The sequence below is a fragment of the Equus przewalskii genome, chromosome 28, assembly GCF_037783145.1.
Source record: "Equus przewalskii isolate Varuska chromosome 28, EquPr2, whole genome shotgun sequence".
In the NCBI taxonomy this organism is placed as follows: Eukaryota; Metazoa; Chordata; class Mammalia; order Perissodactyla; family Equidae; genus Equus; species Equus przewalskii.
The window spans coordinates 1,370,371-1,393,031 of NC_091858.1; the positions used below are offsets into that span (position 1 = coordinate 1,370,371).

Consider the following 22,661-nt stretch of genomic DNA (forward strand, 5'->3'; position numbering starts at 1 on the left):
CAATACAAATTCTCAGAGCTGCACCTAACCGCGCCCCGCCCTCCAGTGGCTCTCATGTTGCGCTGCCTGGATGGTTTTAAATTTCTTTTCCTGCTAGCATGGCAGATACGGTTAGGGCTCACCAAACATTCTATTTGCTCGTCAACAATTCCAGCTTTTCTGCAGTTAGGCAAGGCTGTGTGACTAATTCTCCCTTCCCCTGCTTGCGAGGAGGCCCTATGTTCCATCCGGATGGTGCAGCCACAAGATGGAATGTTGAGGTCTTATGTGTTGCAAAACCCTTGCTGAGCCATGTGGGACACGTCTTGTGGGAGAGAGCAATAAACGTGTTTTAAGTCTTTAAAGTTTTGGGTTTGTTCATTATTGCAGCACAATCTAGCATACTGACTAATAGAATTGGAGATGTTTTCTCAGGCACTATACTCTGATGTTTTTGTATCCTTAAAACAAGGATTTGATCTTAGTATTTCCTTGTTTAAAAATTATCAGGGGAGGCCGGCCATGTGGCCGAGTGGTCAAGTTCGTGCGCTCTGCTTCAGCAGCCTGGGGTTCACTAGTTTGGATCCTGGGCACGGACCTACACACTGCGCATCAAGCCAAGGTGTGGTGGCGTCCCACATAGAAGAACTAGAAGGACTTACAACTAAGATAAACATTTATGTACTGGGGTTTTGGGAGAAAAAAAAAGAAGAAGCTTGGCAACAGATGTTAGCTTGGAGCCAATCTTCTAAAAAACCCCATACCTTAAGAAAAAAAGAAGTGTTTAAAAAAATTATCAGGGGCTAGCCATTACCTTAATGATGAGGTCCAAATGCTTTACCCCAGCAGACTATCTGGTCCAACCCATCATTGCGGGCTAATTTCTTGGTGTTCTGCCCCCCAACCTGTACACTATATTGCAGCCACACTGGCTCCTAGGCCATTGCCCACGATGCCATGTCCTGAACATCCCAGGCCTTTAAATGCTATCAGGCCTTTGTTCATGCTGTTTTCTTTGCTTAGCTGGCTCCCGTGTTTCTCTCCTTGGCATGTTGTTACATGTCCTACAAGACCCAACTCGGATATGATGTCTGTGAAGCTGAACCCGACTCCACAAAGCACCGTCAGCTCCCTCTCTAAAGTTGCCACGGTGCCTGGCAAGGGCTCTCCTTCAGAAAGTCTCCTACCACGTGATTTATTTATGTCTCTACTTTTCCAACAAGATGGTCAGGCTCTTAAAGGTGGAGTCAGCCCCTATTCTTTTCTAGCACAATGGCAGGTACATCGCTATGCATAAGCCTTCTCTATGGAACCCACGTTCGTGGTCACAATGTGTGGATTAGGAGCAGCGTTGGGCCATCCATGGTTCCTGCCAGGCTACCCTCTCTAGTCGTTAGTGTGTAAAACTGACGTTTCTCAAGCAGAAAGTTCTGTAAGGCAGCTTGGAGACAAGCCCTGTGCCTCACCTTGCCCCCAGCCAGAAGGCCACCCCTGAATCTCTCCTATATCAAAATGTTAGAGCCAGCTCTGAGGAGCACTAACAATGCCTACCCATAATAGGTGCTCAACAAAAATGTGGTGATAATAAAAAGAATACTAGAAAATGGTTATAAAGCACTGACTATATGCTAGGCAACAAACTAAATATTGAGATCCACTGTTTTGCTCATTATGCCCAGGTTGATGTGGCTGCTAAGAGGCAGAACTAAGATTTGAACCCAGGTTCTCCAATCCCACAGCCTTTGTATTGATTAAGGAGTACTCAAAGTTAATTCGCATTACCCCAAACAATAATATTCAAGTGTGAAAATCACCTCCTGGGAAAAAATCTCCTTGAGAGTCAGCTCTCTACAGATGGTGAGATGGGCCCAAAATACGTAATTTTCTGTAACAGACACACTTGCCATTTTGGAATGGCCCATGTGGCGCTCACTGTGGTTTCAGCCTGCAGCTCTCACTGGTCTGGCATACAATGGTTACTGCTCTCGGCCAGAGGACTAGATCTGCTCCCGGCTTGGCTGCTTACTGGTCGAGCGGCCTTGGGTAAGTTATTTAACCTTTCTCCCCACCATTTCCTCAGTAGAAAGTTGGGGAAAGTACCAGACCGCCCTCATAGGGTGGTGTGAGGCTGGCGTGAGGTGAGGCACATCAGACACCCACCGGGGACCTGGAGCCTAAGTGCCACTCAAGAGGTCCATTACTCATCATCACCATCATGGGGAAAGTGAGCAGGTATTAAATGTTCTCCTTTCATTAAGAGTATCAGGGACAACTAAGGGCCGTCCCCGAGCTGTGAGCCCAGCCTTCTCCTCAGTGCCCTGGGAACTGGGCACCTCAGTGGAGGCACAGTCATGTTAGGTGTCCAGACCCAAGGCAATTCTTGGCTGTGCAAACCGCATGAGCTCTTAGGGCCTGTGACCCCATCTCTGGACAACACACACGATGTGCCAGCAATAGCCTAACGGCCATGCTATAGAGATTTCTGACTTTGCTTTGAAATTCATGCATAAAGAAAGTAGGGGTAGAAGTTGTTTTGTTATGTGAAATTTGTGAGTTGAAAAAGATGTGTAACCATGTGAAGCCTACTGAGGAAAATAAACTCTATATTATAAGAATTAAAGCTATGTGGGAAATGGATTAAGTATTTTTAATGATAAATTGGTATAATATTTAAATGATAAATTGGTATAATTATTCTTTAAATGATTTTAAAGGATAAGGAAAAAAGCCTAAAATGTTCATTTGTTCCTTCATGCGACATTCATTTACCACGAGCTAGGAAGCGTTCTGGGCACTTTCACATGCTGTCTCACTTAATCTCACTCAATGCTGCCACAAATCCCGCAAAATGGGCAGTCTCTCCTCATCTTACAGAGGAGGCGCTGAGGCTGGGCCTCACCCGCCTTTACAAAGGTCACAGGCAGCAGCGGGCGGTTTCCAAATGACCTTAGCTCTTGAGCAGGAGGGCACCGCGCTGCTCACACCCTCCCTAGACGCAGCTCGGATCGATGGTCAGCAGGCTGCCTTTGAAGCCACTTTTATCCCTTAACTCACGACTAAACCTTAAACTCCTTAGGCAGAAACCAGAAACTGAAGGGCTGAGGAGGAAACAGGCAGCTTTTAATTACTTAGAGGCTGTTCGTTCCGACTGTGATTCATTTCATGTGATGTTACCTTCTCTTCCTTTAGAAGCACATCTCTTCCCTCCTAAAAAGTCTACGAGAGAGAAAAGGTAAGAGGCCGGAGTAAACTCCATCCACGCAAGTTTTCAGAAAGGCTCTAGGAAATAAGAAGTCTGAAGGAAATAAGAGTTGTCCCAGTTCAGCGGAACGGAGGAATACTGACAGACGCAGGCAGGCCCTGCTCCCGGACCCGCGGTGTTTCTGGAAACCGCAGTGGAGAGGGTTCTTTGGGAAGCCCTGGACGCAGCCCTGCTGCATTTGTGTGCACCCGGACAGCGGGGCAGCCTCATCTTCCTGGCCATTCTTCATCGCAGACACAGTGGTAATAGTTAGAAAACCCTGGACTTTTCAGGCAATGCCAGAAGTGGAATAGGGTAACCGAGGTGAGAGAGCAAGGTTTGGGTTTTTGATTCCTGGACCTCCAGCACTCTCTGGAATAACCCTTCTTCCTGAGAGGGCGCTGCCCACAGCGCGGTGGGGGCTCTGACGAACGACAGGCAGGCCGGTGTGCATGTTCCGATTCCAGGCCTCAATGTGTGATGCCCGACAAACTGCTCACCGGGCTCAGCTTTTCTGGTGTTAGCTGTAATTCAGGATGAGGACGACTAACTGTGATTGTCCTGAGACTCAGTGAGCTGTCGTATCTGTACCCAGTATTGGGGGCCCTGGCACACCCTCGCTGGCATTCCAGAAGGTTCACAGTCAATATCCCGCAGCATCCCCTCCTGTTCCCACTGAGCCTCGGGAGTCTCCTCATAGCCTCGCAAGCTTGGCCAGGGTCGTCTGAGGTCCTGTGGCTCAGCTGCGTGGTCACCAGCTCTCACTGGTGGCTCCATGTTGCTGCTCTTGCCCGGCCGCTCCTCTAAGGGCCCATGGATCTGCGCTTTTGTATTTCATCGCCTGGGAGAGGTTCAGCCCCAGAAGCAAGCCTCACATGGTCCAGCCCTGCAGTGAATTTTGCTTGTGATCAGCTCGCACCCCCGCTGCAAGGCTCGAACACTTTACGGTGGGCAAACTGTTTCATCGCACTTAGACCTTTAAAGAAAAACCCAAGTTGTCACATGTGTTTAAAACACACCGATTCTTGTACCCGCACTGTCCAGTGTGGTAACTGCTAGACACCTGTGGTTGCTGAACACTTGAAATGTGGCTCAGAACTGAGTGTGCTGTGAAGCTAAATACACACCAGATTTCAGAGACAGTACCAAAAAAATTTTAAATGTTGAAATATATTTTTATTGATTACATATTAAGATCCATAGGGTTAAATAAAATGTCATTAAAATAAATGTCAACTGTTTCTTTTTACTTGTGTTAATGTGTTAGGAACTTTAACATGGCTCACGCTCTCTCCTAGACAGCAGTGCACAGACAAACGTGAGAAGCAGCATGCCCACTGCCGCAGTCCGCCGCAGTCTCGCTCGGCTGCAGCCCGGCTGGCCGGCTTTTTCCTGAAGAGATTAGGGAACGAGCTGTGTACGGCAGGTGCTCTACATAATTATTAATATTTTGAAAGAATGTGTCGCCCTCGTATTCACCTTTCATATGTTGTCATATGACTGACCATTTCTTTTACTTCATTGAACAAAGTCACAGATAAACGGTTTTCTTTTTTTAACTTTTTTAAATAATTCAAGGCCAGAGGCTGAATTAGATTAGACAAAAGTAGAAACAAGACTCCTGTGGAGATGCCGGGGATTGAACCCGGGGCCTCATACATGCAAAGCATGTGCTCTACCACTGAGCTACATCCCCTGGTGACACATGGTTTTCAATCACAAAAAGTTAAAAATCATTCACAGGGTTTTCTATTTTAAGAGTAATGCACAATAATCACCAACTGGTAAAGCATTGTCATATCCAATAGAGAATTTACAATAATGGAGTAGTAGTTGTTTTCTGGTTTATTTATTTAATTGTCTAACTCATTTCTTATACATTTTCCAGTTATTTTGATTAATATCATGTAAACTATTTTGGATAAGCAAGTCATTTTTTAAAAATTGCCAATTGCTTATGCAAAAATGACTCCAATTCAGTAATTATCTCCATGATTCCCATGAAAGTTCCATTATTTGAAGAATAATACAATTTTCTTTTTTTATGATTTTTTTAACTTTTTATTAAGATTATGATAGTTTACAACCCTGTGATTTCCTTTTTTTTTTTAAAGATTTTATTTTTCCTTTTTCTCCCCAAAGCCCCCCAGTACATAGTTGTATACTTTTAGTTGTGGGTCCTTCTAGTTGTGGCACGTGGGACGCCGCCTCAGCGTGGCCTGACGAGCGGTGCCATGTCCACACCCAGGAATCAAACCGGCGAAACCCCGGGTCGCCAAAGTGGAGCACGAGAACCCAACCACTTGGCCGCGGGGCCGGCCCAATGCAATTTTCATTGCAACATCAGAAGGACAAACTTTTCATTACAAGCAAATAATAAACAACTCTTTTTAGCAATCAAAATCATACTGTATTTTTTTTTCTGTTCTTTAAGACACAACAGTTTTATTTGACTGATATGAGACCCAAGTAAACATACCTTCTAGTGCTTTGTAGAATCTTTCTGACTTTTGAAGGTTTTCAACATATTCATCTCAGCTAAAAACTGATCTGATCTAAGGAATGTGTGTCTCTTTGAAAACAGTTTACAAACAAAATTTTACATGCAGTTTTGGCATAGACCAGCCAGAATCTCATGATAGATTTGATCATTTAAAATTCTTTTCTAGAACGTCTATTTTCAAAACATCTTTTTGCGTGTGTGTGCATGTTTGTCCTGTTTGATTTTCTGTAAATATTATTGGGAAAAAAAAGAAAAACAACTATATTTTCATTAAATAGGTCAAATAAAATTATCATCCACTGTAACAAGCTGTAAAGAGAGATCACAGTATTTGCCAAAGTCAGCGAATTCATCAAAAAGAAGCTGCTATTGCCCTTTATGTACTGTTTGACTGTACAAATTGTTTTCCTTCATTTGTATTTTAATCCTCTTTCCGCTTTTTTTCTTTCCCATTCAACTGTATCCTAACCTTCATTATCTTTTAAAATTCTTCTATGTCATTTTCATTATCTATATTTTCTTGGCTTTATTAACTCATCCTTATCTTTATGAATTTTAACCATCAGAGTTTTTTTGTTTTTGATTTTGTTTTAGTTTCTATTGTGTTACAGAGGAGACCTTTTGACTTTTTAAGCTCTATCAGTCTATCAGCTTACAATTTGGGCTTCCACTAGGCTACTTCTTTCCTGTTGTATTTGAATTTTAGTATAAACAATAAATTTGAAGAAATATGCCAAATTAATCTGAAACTAACGCACACAGCAGAGCAGTTGGAAAGCAGTTTTAAATGGTTAGGCTGCTGCCTGGTTGTGTTGAGCTGTGCTGCTCTTTAATCAAATCATGCTTCTGCTGTGTAGGTTGACTTCTGTGTTGATGATAAGTTATTGAGTGATTTCTGATGACTGAGTTCAGGACTTTTGTCACTGGATCACTTGTGTCAGTGACTATTTTGCTCATCGTTTCCTCTGGAATCACCAGACTGGTAGGACAAGATACCTTGAGATGCTATAGAAACAGCGTGATATGTTAAGATGCGTAAATATATAACTGCACACAGACGTTCCCCCTGGATGCAGTGCTGGTGTAGGGTTGCGTCCTTCACACACAGGAAGTCTGATCAACTCATTCCACTGACTTCCAGCAACAAAGAAAAATATTATGCAGGGATTTTATTATTTCATACCTTGCATTACAGAGTCCATTCCTGAGAGAAGAGCACTCCCATTTTGTCTAAGGGCTACTGAAATCAGAATCCTCTACCCATCGTTTTACGTGTCTGATAATTGGCAGAATTCACCACAGACCAGTGTCTGTCTCCACATGTTTAAATCCTAGTTTCTCCTCCACTGGCCAGCAGTACAGGTGTCACAGGACATGTCCTTATCACCGTACGACCTCTAGCCACGCACCATCGCATCACAGCAGGAAGTCAGCATGGCAGCATGGGACCCCCATACTGAGACAACTCACAGTCACTTACCCGTGCACAAAACTGACTATGAATCTCATAAATATGTGCCACTAACCCAACTAATGTTTCCCCAATTCAGCTTCCCTTAGATGGAGCCTCAAATCTCCATGAGCACCCTTAACACCCTGGACAGGAGAGAAAGGACAGCGGCAAAGCGTGGGGCGGACAGAGATGGAGGTCTTGACCACAGGGCTTCAAACATCTTTTTTCTTTTTGGGGGGCATATTTTCCAAGAACACCTGACCTTGTGAACGCACTGCTGAGGCCCCTCCCAGGGTCTTGGAAGAGGGGCCCTGAAGCATAAGCTTTACTGCCCTCCCAATAAGTCACCTCTACTCATGTCATCCCTGAGCCGATGTTCCAGGACATGGCCCAGGAACCTCAATTCTCTGCTATGTCAAGGTACGTTCTGTGCCGTCCCCCAACGTGCTCCTTATCCAGATGTAAGCACCTTTTGTCTCCCTTTTGTTGAGGAGCGTTAATCAGAGTAGAGAAGTCCTATTATCGAGTCCTTCAGCGTTCTCAATGTCTCCCGGGTGGCCTGCTGCGTCTTAACGCAAACGTGTCTCCCCTGGCTTGTTCTGATAACCCAGGCTTCCTCAGCCAGGCGCCCTGCTTCCAGTTTGCTCAGTCCTTGCTATGAATTGTAGAAGAAACTGTCACTGAGTGAGTGAAAAGTATGAAAAGTGAAACACAAGTTTGTCAGGCAAAATTCAAAGAACCTACACAAACTTTGTATGTTGACAATGAGAGAAAAAAATTCAGATGTCACGACTGAGAGAACAGCCCTTTTGGGCTTGCGTTACGTCATCTACTCTGCTTTGCAGCCCTTCCCAGAATCATTTCCAAGTTACTACTTTTTGATAAATAGCATCATAGACTTGGGAACTTTTTTCTCTCACTCACTCAATGACGGTTTCTTCTATAATTCATAGCAAGGACCAGAGCAGACCGGAAATGGAAATGGCTCTGGGATGGGCAGCAAATCAGAGTAGATGATCTAATACAAACCCAAAAGAGCTGTCCTCTCAGTTGCGACATCTGGGAGGGGGTGCAATAGCTGCCTTCCAGTAACAGCTGTGTATCTACAGGGAAAGGGGTGGGTGACTTAGCTGGGTGCAAAGCAATCTAGATTAAATCAAATGAATTGAATTAAGTGAAAGATAATTAGGGCCAAATTTGTTGTGAAACTCCATTCGATTATGGAAATCTCCCAAAGGAGACGCAAGTAACACCATTACTCAGAACTGAGAAAACAGTGTTATCACTGAATGTGTTCTGAGTAACTGTGCTGTGTTTCTGCCAGGGGACTAAGGGGATGTCCAGACACATGTTTGCTGTTCCTCTTCTCTCACAGGCCATGATTCTGCGGCAACCGCATCTTTGTTTACCCAGTGCTAAATTATGAGAACAAATTTCTTCATTAATATAATACTTAAATACAAAGACTGTTGCCTAAAAGAGTCCAATTACTTAAAACCCTAATTAGAATGTGGTCATCTCCTACCATAGCTGAATTTACCATGCAAGCCAATTAATTTGATGCTACCCCATGAAGAACGTCAAACTGGAAAGAAAAAGATGAAAGCAGGGATTACAAATAAGTTGCATCTAGCAAGCCTATTCTATTTTTTTTACTAGTATTTCCTTGGAGCTCTGGATTGAAATGGTTTTAGGAAAATAATATGTTGATCCATTAGCGATGTCTGCCATGGCATAGGATAAGCTAGTGACAGCTTGACTACCATGGGCAGAGCTCTCTTAGGCCACAGCGAGAGGTCAGAATCCATGACAACCCAGGCAGTACGGACATTCTGTGCCAGGGCTCTGGAGCTGAGATTCTATGCTCCTCCCTTACAGGATACCAGCAGAAGCAAAGAGACGCGGACCCCACGTTTTAGATGCCACTACCGTGGGCTCTGTAACTCAACAGAGCTATATCCACTACAGGGAAATTCTCAGAGGCCTTTTTGCACAGCTGTATCATTTTAATTCTGAGGAAACAGAAGCCAGAGAAGATATTTCACTCACCTGTGGCCATAAGACAACTTAGAGGCGGAATTGGGACCAGAATCTGAGCTCCTTAGCTCCCAGACCTGTGACCTGAAGTTCTGTGGGAACAAAAGGTCCCTCCTCTCCTCCCACCCTGCAGCACTGGTCCCAGGTCCTGAGTGTCCATATCAGATTCGCCCTGAAACTGTGTAGATCAATCTCTGGGCTGTTGCCATCTGCATTCACAGGTTCTGTTCCTGTTTCATTTTGGTGTCACAGGGTTGACCGTCTCTTGTTCTTGAGGATCCCATGGCTCACTGGGTACTTTAATTCGGAATACGACAATAACAGTGGCTCCTAAAGTGCCCCGTCAAAGCTCAGGCTGGAATGCAGTGTCCCTGGTCAGGTCAGCCGTGAGACTGGGTGCTCCTGACCTGCGCCTAGAGGACCCTGAACAAGCCCCAACATTCCCCTCCGGTCTGTTAGTGGCAAGAGCCAGCCGAGGGCAGATACGAGTCAGATACGAGTCAGATCTGGTCTCAGGCTCTCCCTCAGGCTGACCTTCAACACGCTGTGCCCGGGAGAGGCTTGGGACAGAAAGGAGAAGCTGCCCCTGCCTGGCCAGGGGCCTCACCACCTCGTGGAGCACAGTGTGACCCACTTCACTCAGCTCCTTTCACTTGTGCCTTTTTTCTCTTCCTATCAAGGGACCTAAGGATATCTGACATCATGACAACCACCACCTTCCTTCTTCCGAAGGCTTGGCAAGACACAGACAAACAGGTGGAAGGAGAATTTCCCATCAGCAGAAACTGGGCGCCTCCTGCCTCCTTTCCGGGACTGACATATGTCTAATCCTTTGCCTTTCTGAGTTTTCCTCTTTTTTTACTAGTAAGTCAAACTCCCTAGGTCTGGCCATGGGCCACAGCCAGAGCAATTTGTCAGCAGGGTGCCCAGGGGGGAGGAGCTGCTCTCCTCCTGCAAGGACGGAAACCACTCCTGGCGCGGGGCTTCCGCGTTGGTTCTCTTATATGTGAAGTGGCTTTGGCTTGACCGCAGGGCAGCGCTACTCTGGAATAACTGGGAAACACAGAATGAACATGGAACCCAAACGGCAGCATGGCCTGCGCGGTCCTTAGGGCCTCTTCTTCCCAGAGCGCCCGAGCAGACTGCAGCTACCCCTCCAACCGCCAGCTGGGCTTGCGTGTATGCTCCTAGGTCCCTGTGAAGGGGTCCAGGTCTCTGCGTCAGCAGCCAGTGTTTAAAAAGGAAGTATTCAATGTCTCATGGAAAGATTTAGCACAGTGCCTGGCACATGGAAAGTGCTAGGCACAGTTAACTATTGAGATAAATGTTACAATCTTGTGTGAGTGGCACCGTCCTCTAGCGTGTCGTACTGTGGACCTTAATCTTCACAAGAGGTGGCATATAATAGAGCTTTACAGCTATTAAGTAATTTTCAGTCAAAATTCCGTTCAATCCTCAGAACAGTTGCTTAAATCCCACAATAAAGTTTTCTCGATTGGTTCTAATCTCTCCCCTCTCTGAACCACCAGAGCATTTTATTTGTCTCTATTTGTCTGCCCCCTGCCCGCTGCCCCCTCAGCGTGTAAACCCTGAGAGTCACTGTCCCCCTCTGCACTGCTGAGTCCCGGGACGTCACCCTGGTCTCCTGCTAGCTGGGTTTGGCCAGTGGAAGGTCCCAGCAGGAGATCAGAGGGGGTATTAGTCAGGTAGTAGGATCTACAGACGAACTGAACCAACCAGATGTGTGTGTGTATAATATGTGTGTGTGTGTGTGTGTGTATAATATGTGTGTGTGTGTGTGTATAATATGTGTGTGTGTGTGTGTGTGTATCTAAAGGTGTATTATAAGGGCTTGGCTCACACAATTATGGAGGCTGACAGGTCCCGAGATCTGCAGGGTGAGTCAGCAGCAAGCTGAAGACCCAAGACAGCCAACAGCCTAGTTCCGTCCCAGGGCCGGCAGCCTTGTGACCCAGGAAGAGTGGATGTCTCAGTTGATTCCAAAGGCAGGAAAAAGCCAATGTCCCCATTAAAGGCGGTGAAGCAGGAGGGATTCTCTCTTACTCGGGGGAGAGCCAGCTCTTTAGTTCTATTCAGTCCTTCAACTGATTGGATGAGGCCCACCCACTTTGTGGAGGGCAATCTACTCAGTCTACTGATTCAGAGTTTAATCTCATCCAAAAACACCTTCACAGAAACACTCAGAATAGTGTTTGCCCAAATAGCTGGCACGCTGTGGCCCAGTCAATTTGACACACAAAGTAACCATCACAGAGAGTAAAGGAGGGAAAGGATAAGTATTTCTTCCTACTGCTCCCCTGCTTTGGCACGGCGTCTCTGAAGGCGCCTGTGTTCCTCTGTGACTACAGCCCCATGGAGCAGGGCCGTTCCCCAGGCCCCGGCTCTGTGCCTCCTCCAGTCCCGGGATGGTAGCATCTCCCTTTGTCACCAGACCGTGGAGCCCGAACAGCCTTTGCGGATTCCTTTAACCCGGCACAGCCCTCTGCAGCGAATCCACCATTCAAGGCCTTTGTTTGAACCTTGTGGGGTAAATGCTATTTCCTCCCATGGCCCTGAGAGACACAGTGCTATTCATCTCTTTCTCCATCTTATAATAGAAATATACGCTTACTTAGGAAGAAGGACCTGGCCACCCACTTCTGAAGAAACTGGCCATGAAAACCCTGTGAACAGCAGCGGAGCCCTGTCTGACACAGCGCCGGAAGGTGACAGGGTAGCGGAAAAGAGCGGGCCGGGTTCCGCTCCGCTGTGCACAGGGGCACTGGGAGTCGGAAGAGACTCACCAGCACTAACAACAAATATGTTTATTATGGAAAATTTGGAAAGTAAAGAACATATAGAGAAGAAAATAAAAACCAATCAGAATCTACAAAAAGGAGATAGTCCTTATTGACTTCTTAGTGTATGTCTCCTGTTGGTTTACGGGAGGAGGGGAGCGTTAAATAGCTGGTGGTTGTGTGTGTCCCATTTCTTTAAACATTCTTCAATTTGAATTTCTAATGATTGCCTATCATTCTGTGGTATTTTAACTCTTTTGTGGCACATGGATTATAAATTATTTTCTGCCCCTGGAAGAATCTCATAGTCAATTTACTGTGGCATTTGACCAGCTTGGTACCTTGCACACTAATGATATTCATTCGCAGACACATCATCCACCCCACCCTGTCAAAGACATAAAATAATTTACAAAGATAAATAAAATATAGCAAGAGAAAGTACATTTTAAATATATGAGAATAAAAGAGAAAATAAACACAGTGAAATACGATGGAGGCAAGAGTGAGATTAGAATCCAATTAACGCATCCCAGGAACCTTACACTCTTATTAGAAGCTGGGCACAAACTTGGCTCCAAGCTTCCCAACAGCCGATTCAGAGGAAACATGAGCAGTTACTGAATTCAGGGTTTCCATAGAAGAAAGCCAATTCAGTGACTCAGGAGCAGTGCTGACAGAAAGGCGCGATGTGGTCCTCACCAATGTCTTTACAGGAAAGGTAGTCAGGGGTCACAGGCTGTTTCTTGTAAATCTGCCTATGTAAGCCGAGGGCATGGCACCAAACTGCAGCTCAGCAAGAGCAATTCTACCAGAGGCCCGATGAGATGCACTCCTCATACACAGCTCTGATCCCACTCACCCATGAGTGGAGTTCAGAGAATCTAGAGAAATGCATGGTTTGCATGTTCTTCAGGAAAATCTCCATATGGTGTCTCTCCATGTATCTACACCTATATCTATATCTATTTACTAAGTGGCAGAGTTCTGGTCCCAGCAACACGGTCAACTAAAACAGGCTCCATCTCTTCTACAAACACATACAATACAACAAAAAACTATAAACATACAGCCAAGACTGAAAGAACAAATGGGCTTTCTCCAGTGATCAGCAAGGGCGAGAAAGGCCTCAGGCAGATTAGCAGGCTGCCGAGGTGCCTCTGGTGGCCCAGGGGGACATGGAACCTGAAAACAGGTCTAAAAGGGTGAGGTTTTCATACTCCAGGAAGGGCATTCTGATGTGGTCTTAGGCCTCTGCAAAGCAGGAAACTGCAACTGGGAAATGCTTTCTACAGCTAAGTCCTTGGAAAGAAGTTCAAGAAAACTCTACCACCAGCTGGTTTTTGGGAAGGGCTCTGGTTTAAAAATAAAAATCAAATAAATGAACAAAAAAATCCTGAGCCACTCGCAAGTATAGAGTCTTGATTTATGGGATCATAAACTGCAAAACTAACACAAAAATGGTTTCCAGACCAGTGAAACCCATGGAACACTTGGCAAAAAAAAAATGCGAAACAAGCCTGTAGGGGCTGTTCCCACGGAGGCTCAGAGGATGCCCACAGGAGCAAACAGCTTAAGCTGAAAATGAGCTCACAGTAAAAAGTCACAAACCACAAAGGAAAATGAGTCACCATAAGAGAAATATACAGGAAAATATGTGATCCCCACCAAACTGCAATATTAGAAAGGGACTGTGTAATAACTATGTTTAAATATTTTAAAAGTTAAGAGGGGGAATAGAAACCATATGAAACATCAGGATACGCCTACAAAAGGAGAATCTAGCAGCTGGCCCAGTTGCGCAATGGTAAGTTTGTGTGCTCTGCTTCAGCTGCCCAGGGTTCACAGGTTCGGATCCTGGGCGTGGACCTAGCACTGCTCCTCAAGCCATGCTGTGGCAGCATCCCACATAAAAATAGAGGAAGATTGGCACAGGTGTTAGCTCAGGGCCAATCTTCCTCGAGCAAAAGAAGAGGAGGATTGGCAACAAATGTTAGCCCAGGGCCAATCTTCCTCACACACTCGCAAAAAATTTGAAAAAAAATTAAAAAGGGGAATGTACACAGAACTAAAAATGGAATATACAGTTATTGAAGTTAAAGATTCAGGATATGGACTAATTAACAAATCAGATATAATTAAAGAGAAGAAAGACATGGAGAAATAGCCCAGAATCCAGAGATAAAGCAATTCTAAGACATTAAATGACAGTGAGTTTAGCGTCATGTTAACTTTATACTCACATAGCACTCACTTTGGGCAGGCACTGTGCTGGTTCTTTATAAATATCATCTCACTTAATCCTCATAACAATCGTGTTTTTCAAATGAGTTCACTGAGGTACAAAGTTTGATTTACTTACCAAAGTCATTGTTTAATATCAGCCCTGATACTGATCCCCCTACAGTGAACCCAGAATATATGGGTTAAACCAAAGCACACATTCACAGTTCCCTGGGTCTTTTTTTTTTTTTAAAGATTTTATTTTTTTCCGTTTTCTCCCCAGATCCCCCCCAGTACATAGTTGTATATTCTTCGTTGTGGGTCCTTCTAGTTGCAGCATGTGGGACGCTGCCTCAGCATGGTTTGATGAGCAGTGCCATGTTCACGCCCAGGATTTGAACCAACGAAACACTGGGCCGCCTGCAGCGGAGCACACAAACTTAACCACTCGGCCACGGGGCCAGCCCCCCAGTTCCCCAGGTCTTTAATTACACTCAGATGTAAACATTTGTTTCTTTAACTTCTGACCCCCTGAGCTATAGGGTCAAATAGAAGTTACAAATTGTCAAAGTCCAGATGACCTCACGCTGGGCTCCCACTAAAGCTGTCGCTAATCCCAGGACCTTGACTTCCTTTTACAGAGAAACTAACGTCCAGAGAATATGAAGAAACCGAAGCTTCCCAGGCCAAACCCCTCGGCTTCCTGACATCAGAGTCTCCCTTCCACCATGGAGATGAACAGCCAAGGACGCTCATCTGAGAAATCCTTTGTCTCACTATCACTTTGCTCCACTAGAAGCAGCCCCAGACACAGGCCAATGGAAAAATGCTGACCAAGAAGTCCATGGCCCCCCTCCCCTACCTAAAACCCCAAATAAAAACCCCTACCTGCTTCTTAACGGGGAGCAAGCAACTTTTGGGGCACTGGCCCTTGCTTTGCTCCCTCTGCCTGGCAAAGTAAAGCTTTCCTCTTTCTCCCAAGACTCTCTTCTCGTTATTTAGATTGGCCTCGGATCAGAGACTGGACTTTTGGTAACAACTTGGGAACCCAGATGGGACCTGTGGGTGGTCCCCACTGAGACCCTTCAGCTTGGATCAGAGGCTCCTGAGTGCTACTCCCCGCCTGCCCCAGTCGGGGAAGTGGAGGGTTGGAGAGGGGCTCAGCAGGGGGCTGGACGCTGAGGAGCAGTGTGCTTAGTTGGTTGGACCTCACCCCAGGTCAAAGCCAAATCTGCTTCCTTGGCCAGACTCCACGCAGCACCCGGGACAGCTGGAGGGGCAGCTCTAGCAGCTGCCAAAGCCCATTTTGCTTTGGGAGCCTTCCCTCCTGCTTCCTCCCTGGGGCGGCATTGGGACCTCTGGTTACCAAGGAAACTACCTTGGGAAAAAAGGAAAGTGCATTCGTTTGGAGTCGCGACACCCAGCCAAACAAGGTAAGTCCCCAGGTGTGCACAATCAAGGTCCCTTGTCCTTGCTCATTTGGGAAGATCTGCAGGCCAGGTCTTCAATTGTTGGGTGCCCCCAAGTGTAGGACATGGACTAAGCTGGGACTGGAAGCACTTTGGTTTTTGGTTTTGGTTTCTTTGTATGGGCTTCCATGGTGGCCGAGGGCTTTTTGGGAAAGTGCGCTTGTTTAGTTTGGTTTCTTTGGCTGTTGTTTGTGTGTTTGTTTGTCCCCTTTTTTGTGTTGACATGGGAGGCATCATATCTATCCCACCTGAGAGCCCCTTGGGGAAGATTTTGTCTGATTGGTCAACCTATAGTTATAACCCAATGAGGAAAAAAACAAATGGCATTTTATTGTATCACCACCTGGCCATTGTAGGTCTTGAAAAGTAAGCAAGTCGGCCATTGAATGAAACTTTGAGTTATCACGTTATCTTTCAGTTGGTGTTGTTTTGTAAAAGGCCTGGAAAATGGGGTGAGATTCCTTACATGCAGGCTTTTATGTGGTTGCATGATCAGGAAGGTGACCAGCCAGGAACCAAGCTGATGGTCCCATGAAAAGCCAAGCTTTCGGTAGTCAAAGATGCTCAGACACCAAAAGAAAAACTTGATGAGGACATTGCTACCCTGAGTGCGTTAAACCCTTTTAATCCTAATATCAATGTGACACAGCCACTGATGGCAAAGGCCCCAGACATTGGAAGGAAGCTCAGTGAGGTTGAAGGGGCCATAGCCATGAGTTCTAGTCAATTGGTGGAAGCTGCTTTCAAAGTTTATAATGTTTGAGAGGAGCATAAAGCCAAGCCAGTCAAGGTGCTTTACACAGCTCCCCCAGACAAAAGAGACAGAAAAGGGGATCGAGGGCTGTAGAGGAAGGGGCATTGGGAAAATGAGTGCCCTAAACTAGAGGAAGGCATGAGAGAGAAAAATCGGGGTCCTCCAAAGAAGCTCATGACCTTTTGAATCTGAGACTCAGAGGAAGAAGATGATTGACAGGTCCAAAGGTTCTTTGCCATGCTGGTGGCTCCCATTCCAGTAGTCCCCTAGGAGCCCTGGGTACAAAGGACAGTGGGGACATAACCGGCTGCTTTCTAGAGGATACTGGTGCCACTTATTCAGTGTTAATCTACAAATTGACATCATTGAGTAATTACTCAGTGGCCATTGTTGGGAGTCACTGGTGAAATTCAACAAGACCCATGCTGCAACTACTGGAAAGCAACTTGGAAAAACAAAATTTGGCTTCATAACTAGGGAGCTTTGTATGACTGTACCTGATTCATGGCAGTAATTTTTAAAACAATAGCTGTTGGAACTTTGTGTATGTGTGTCTATATGTATATTAAATGTGTATGATATTTTACCTCCAGATGGTATGGCCAAAATTCAGAGCTCCTATTTAATTGGATTAAAGTAAATACAAATATATACATATATATATAAATTCTAAATGTAATAAAAACTAGCCCAAAGGTGTTTCAAGTTGCTCAACATGATATAAAGTGATCTTTGGTGAAGAAAAGCCTGTTTACATTTGCTGGTTTGATTTAAAATAGGCATGTCCTCAGAGTTGTCAGCATTGTATATGATGCAGACATATAGCCTGGGTTTAGTCAAATGAGCTCATGTTATCTCTGTTACAAAATTTATCAGCCAAAAAAATAACTTGGTATAATAGCTGATTTTGTTAGATGCCTCATGAAGTTTTTGTAGATGGTCCAAATATTATTGTTAAAGATAGGTAAACTAAACAAATGTAAAAGGATAAAAGTTTTTGGAAAAACTTTTTAACAATAATTATATGTATTACAGTGTATGTACTTAAAACAACTTAAGATAATGGTTAACTGCTTTAATGCCATGTGAAGTTATTAAGAGTAATTTAAACATAATTGTTGAAACTGGGTAAGAGTTTTTAAGTACAATAATTATGTTTTACAGTCTACATACTTGAAAAATAGCTTCCAAAATCTTTTTGAAAACACACTTTAGAGCTTTGCTAAGCTAAATTAAATAATAAAAGTATCTAGGTCATTTCCACAAAAGATAAAATATTAAAAGATGATTACTAAGCAGAGATTTGTCTGCCGTGGGTTTCTTAAAGAAACTGAAAGTTGCTTAGGCTTGTTAATAAACATGTTTTCTGTAGGCTGAGGAATTTTCTATGAAAAAACACATATTTCTAAAAAGTCTATATACAAGGTAAGTTAAAATGTATGTTTTCAGTAAAGAAGGTAAAAAGAATAGAGATACTTCTGTTGGTTTTGTTAAGAAAGATAAATTTGTCCTAAAAAAACTAGGGGAAAAAAAGAGGAAAGAAGATGTGGGACAAATTCTGAATGTAAAAAGTAAGTGACAGAAGGTTTGTGGAAGTAAAACCCTGAGGAGTTTTATGTATGGTCAAGTTGACTGAGATTGAAATGAATATTTTAAGTAAATAAGTTTCAATATCAAAAGTAAGCTAGTGCAAAATTAAAGTTATCTTTTTTTCCTTTCCTAAAAGGATAGTTTTCTTAGACTTTTTATCTGCTCTTGATAAAAAATATAAGAAGGTTTTTCTTGACTATTTTAACTCTGTTTTCCCGTGACTTTTTGTTATCACTTTGAATAGATACCCAAGCATAGTTTCACAGTGAGCTTTGTTTCCTATCTGAATAAATGTTTTAAACCTTTTGCTGTTTTTGACAAGCCTCCCTTTCCCACTGAAATATTCAAGTCCTGAATAAAGGCTTTATTCTGACCTGGAAGAGGAGAGAAGGTTTCTCTTGGGATTTTTAGAGGGCCCCTGGGACTTCTCAGAGAAATTTGTTCGCTCCCTATAAGAAAAAATACTAAACTAATTAGGCTTATTTGGCATGTTAAATTACTTGGGAAGCATTGTCAAATAAGTAATAATAAACTTTCTTAAATGGTATTATGTGAATAAGTGTTATTAATATAAATGTTTCAAAAATTATATAACATTCCTAAAATTCTGACCTACTCTGATTGTCAGCCATGATTCTGGTTATTATTTCAAGGTATTGTATGTCACAAGAATGGTCAAGTGTCTTTGTCAATTGTCATTTTTGAATGTTTTGTTATTTACAAACAGTTGTTGTTTTATGCTGATGTTTTTGCAAATATGTTTCATCTTCAGAGAAATTCATGGAAAGGACTCTGGTGCTTACTCTAGAATACAGGTTTCTGATAAATTTTCATATTGTAAAACTAAACTGGGTAAGAAATTACAGAACTCTAACAGGAAAACTGGCAACTTCATAGGACTGCTGACAAGATCAAGAACCACTTACACAGGACGGAATGAACTGAGGAAGACGATCATAAGTTTTATGGTTTTTTGCTTGAGATATGGCTGATTTTTAATGTTTCATTTTTCAGATTTAAGGTAACATTTTTCTCGTAAGGAACTATGACTTATAACAATTTATAAACAAGATTGAAGCATTTATCTTTTTTTTTAAAGATTTTATTTTTTTCCTTTTTCTCCCCAAAACCCCCCAGTACATAGTTGTATATTCTTCATTGTGGGTCCTTCCAGTTGTGGCATGTGGGATGCTGCCTCAGTGTGGTTTGATGAGCAGTGCCATGTCCGCACCCAGGATTCGAACCAACAAAACACTGAGCCGCCTGCAGTGGAGCACACAAACTTAACCACTCGGACACGGGGCCAGCCCCAGAAGCATTTATCTTTTTCTCCCTATCCGATCCCTCCAAAATGTAAAAACTCCTGATGAGTAAGAATTCTTAGTTTCATGGCAATACGGTTGTTTGCATAAGTTCAATAAGAATCTGTTCTCCTTATAAAAGGACACAATTGGAAACACTGGTTATATTACCAAGGCTTTGACTGGAATGTCATATTTGAGAGGAACATACAGACTCAGAAATGACCAGACAACCTTTGAGGAATGAAGGTTGACTTTATGGAATAAAGCCACTTGGAAATACTGTCCTGGCACCTTGCTTCTTGGTTCCCAATAACCTGGTAACATTAAGTAAAGAATGTCACTCCTTCTGGCAGGTGCAAAGAACCCCAGGATATTTTGGGAAACCTCTCAAGGAGAGGAAGTCACACAAATCTGCAGGTACTGCAGTCAGAATCTGATGATAAGTCCTTGGCTTGACTTTCCTGGCCTTGGGAGGCCTTTGAAGTCCAATCTAAGATTCCTTATAAAAAGTTCCAGCAAATGTTTGCAGATGACATGATCTTATATATAGAAAACCCCAAAGAATCCATAGAAAAACTATTAGAAATAATCAACAACTACAAACTAGAAACTACAAACTAGAAATTACAAACTACAGCAAAGTAGCAGGGTATAAAATCAACATACATAAATCAGTAGCATTTCTATACACTAACAATGAACTAACAGAAAAAGAACTCAAGAACTCAATCCCATTCACAATCGCAACGAAAAGAATAAAATACCTTGGGATAAACTTAACCAAGGAAGTGAAGGATCTATACAATGAAAACTACAAGACTTTCTTGAAAGAAATTGACGACGACATAAAGAGATGGAAAGACATTCCATGCACATGGATTGGAAGAATAAACATAGTTAAAATGTCCATACTACCTAAAGCAATCTACAGATTCAATGCTATCCCAATCAGAATCCCAAGAACATTCTTCACAGAAATTGAACAAAGAATCCTAAAATTCATATGGGGCAACAAAAGACCGCGAATTGCTAAAGCAATCCTGAGCAAGAAAAATAAAGCCGGCAGAATCACAATCCCCGATTTCAAAACATACTACAAAGCTACAGTAATCAAAACAGCATGGTACTGGTACAAAAACAGGTGCACAGATCAATGGAACAGAATTGAAAGCCCGGAGATAAAACCACACATCTATGGACAGCTAATCTTCGACAAAGGAGCAGAGGGCCTACAATGGAGAAAAGAAAGTCTCTTCAACAAATGGTGCTGGGAAAACTGGACAGCCACATGCAAAAGATTGAAAAGTGACCATTCTTTTTCACCACACACCAAAATAAACTCAAAATGGATCAAAGACCTAAAGATTAGGCCTGAAACAATAAGTCTTCTAGAAGAGAATATAGGCAGTACACTCTTTGACATCAGTTTCCAAAGAATCTTTTCGGACACTATAACTCCTCAGTTGAGGGAAACAATAGAAAGAATAAACAAATGGGACTTCCTCAGACTAAAGAGCTTCTTTAAGGCAAGGGAAAACAGGATAGAAACAAAAAAACAGCTCACTAATTGGGAAAAAATATTTACAAGCCACTTATCCAACAAAGGGTTAATCTCCATAATATACAAAGAACTCACATGGCTTAACAACAAAAAAAGAAACAACCTGATCAAAAAATGGGCAGAGGACATGAACAGACATTTCTCAAAAGAAGATATGAATATGGCCAATAGACACATGAAAAGATGTTCATCATCGCTAATCATCAGGGAAATGCAAATCAAAACTACACTAAGATATCACCTTACACACGTTAGATTGGCAAAAACATCCAAAACCAAGAACAACAAATGTTGGAGAGGTTGTGGAGAAAAAGGAACCCTCATACACTGTTGGTGGGAATGCAAACTGGTACAGCCACTATGGAAAACAGTATGGAGATTTCTCAAAAAGTTAAAAATAGAAATACCCTATGACCCAGCCATCCCATTACTGGGTATCTATCCTAAGAACCTGAAATCAGAAATCCCAAGAGTCCCTTGCACCCCTATGTTCATCGCAGCATTATTTACAATAGCCAAGACATGGAACCAACCTACATGCCCAGAAACTGATGATTGGATAAAGAAGATATGGTATATATACACAATGGAATACTACTCAGCCATAAAAAAGACAAAATTGGCCCATTCACAGCAACGTGGATGGACCTCGAGGGTATTATGTTAAGCGAAATAAGCCAGTCAGAGAAAGACGAACTCTATATGACTCCACTCATAGGTGGAAGTTAATATATTGACAAGGAGATCTGATCGGTGGTTACCAGGGAAAAGGGGGGGTGGGGGAAGGGCACAAAGGGGGAAGAGGTGTACCCACAACATGACTAACAATAATGTACAACTGAAATCTCACAAGGTTGTAATCTATCATAACATTAATAAAAAAAAAAATTTAGGGGGAAAACAAAAAAAAGTTCCAGCAAAGCAGATTTGAAAGAGCTTATATGATCAGTTTGCATTCTTGCTGCACTTATGTAAATAATTTGGCAAACTCTATTAAAACTAGACTTATTTTGCAAACCAGTTAGTCTTAATCTGGCTATGTTTAGTAAAAATGAGGGTGATTTTAGAGAGAAAAATTATGTTTCAGTAGAAACCATAACATGCATTTGTGAATATTAGATCCTAGTTCTGATAATGGTCTTTGAGGTTCTTGTTATATCTGTTAACTGAACTGGATCCCGAATTCTTCTAGTCTCCTAAAATATCTGGCTGCAAATCTCCAAACTAACATTTTCAGGGTTTTTTTCCCAATATTTTCATTCAGAATCATAGGGAACTGAATCTGCCCATTTTCCTGAAGCCTTGCAAACTGAAGCTGGAGAACTTAGTAGAAACCTAAGACAGATTCATGTCTGCTACTATATAAGCCCCTTAAAAAGGTACCTGAATGCCAGATGACATCATCAGGCACACTTCAAACTGCAAAAGGTTCTCGACTCTAACATCTAAAAATGTTTTAACTGATTGCCTTCTGGGCTCAGAAACTGGTTTATAATTTGCTCCAACCATTAACTTTGTTTTCCTTTTCTATCTCTAGAATTGCTTCCTATTAAATACCTGCTTACCACAGAATGTCAGATCATCACACTTCCATCCTAAATGGTATGAAAACAGGTATTGGTGACTGGTTTTCAAGATTATTTTCCTGGATACCAAAAGGAGTCCAATCCACATTGTTTGGCATCTTACATTTTGGTTTATCTACGCTCTTATTGGCGGCTGGGATGAATATATCATGCCTAAATTCAT

The 22,661-nt window shown here is 43.0% G+C and overlaps 1 protein-coding gene and 1 non-coding gene across 5 annotated transcripts in view; both read right to left on the minus strand.

The window, feature by feature from the left end:
• Positions 1–22,661, minus strand: part of PSD3 (pleckstrin and Sec7 domain containing 3) — a 644,089-nt gene that overhangs the window by 589,051 nt on the left and 32,377 nt on the right. The window lies entirely within an intron of this gene.
• On the minus strand, positions 4,845–4,916 carry TRNAA-UGC (transfer RNA alanine (anticodon UGC)). Its single transcript has one exon. It is a non-coding gene; the product is annotated as a tRNA-Ala (tRNA).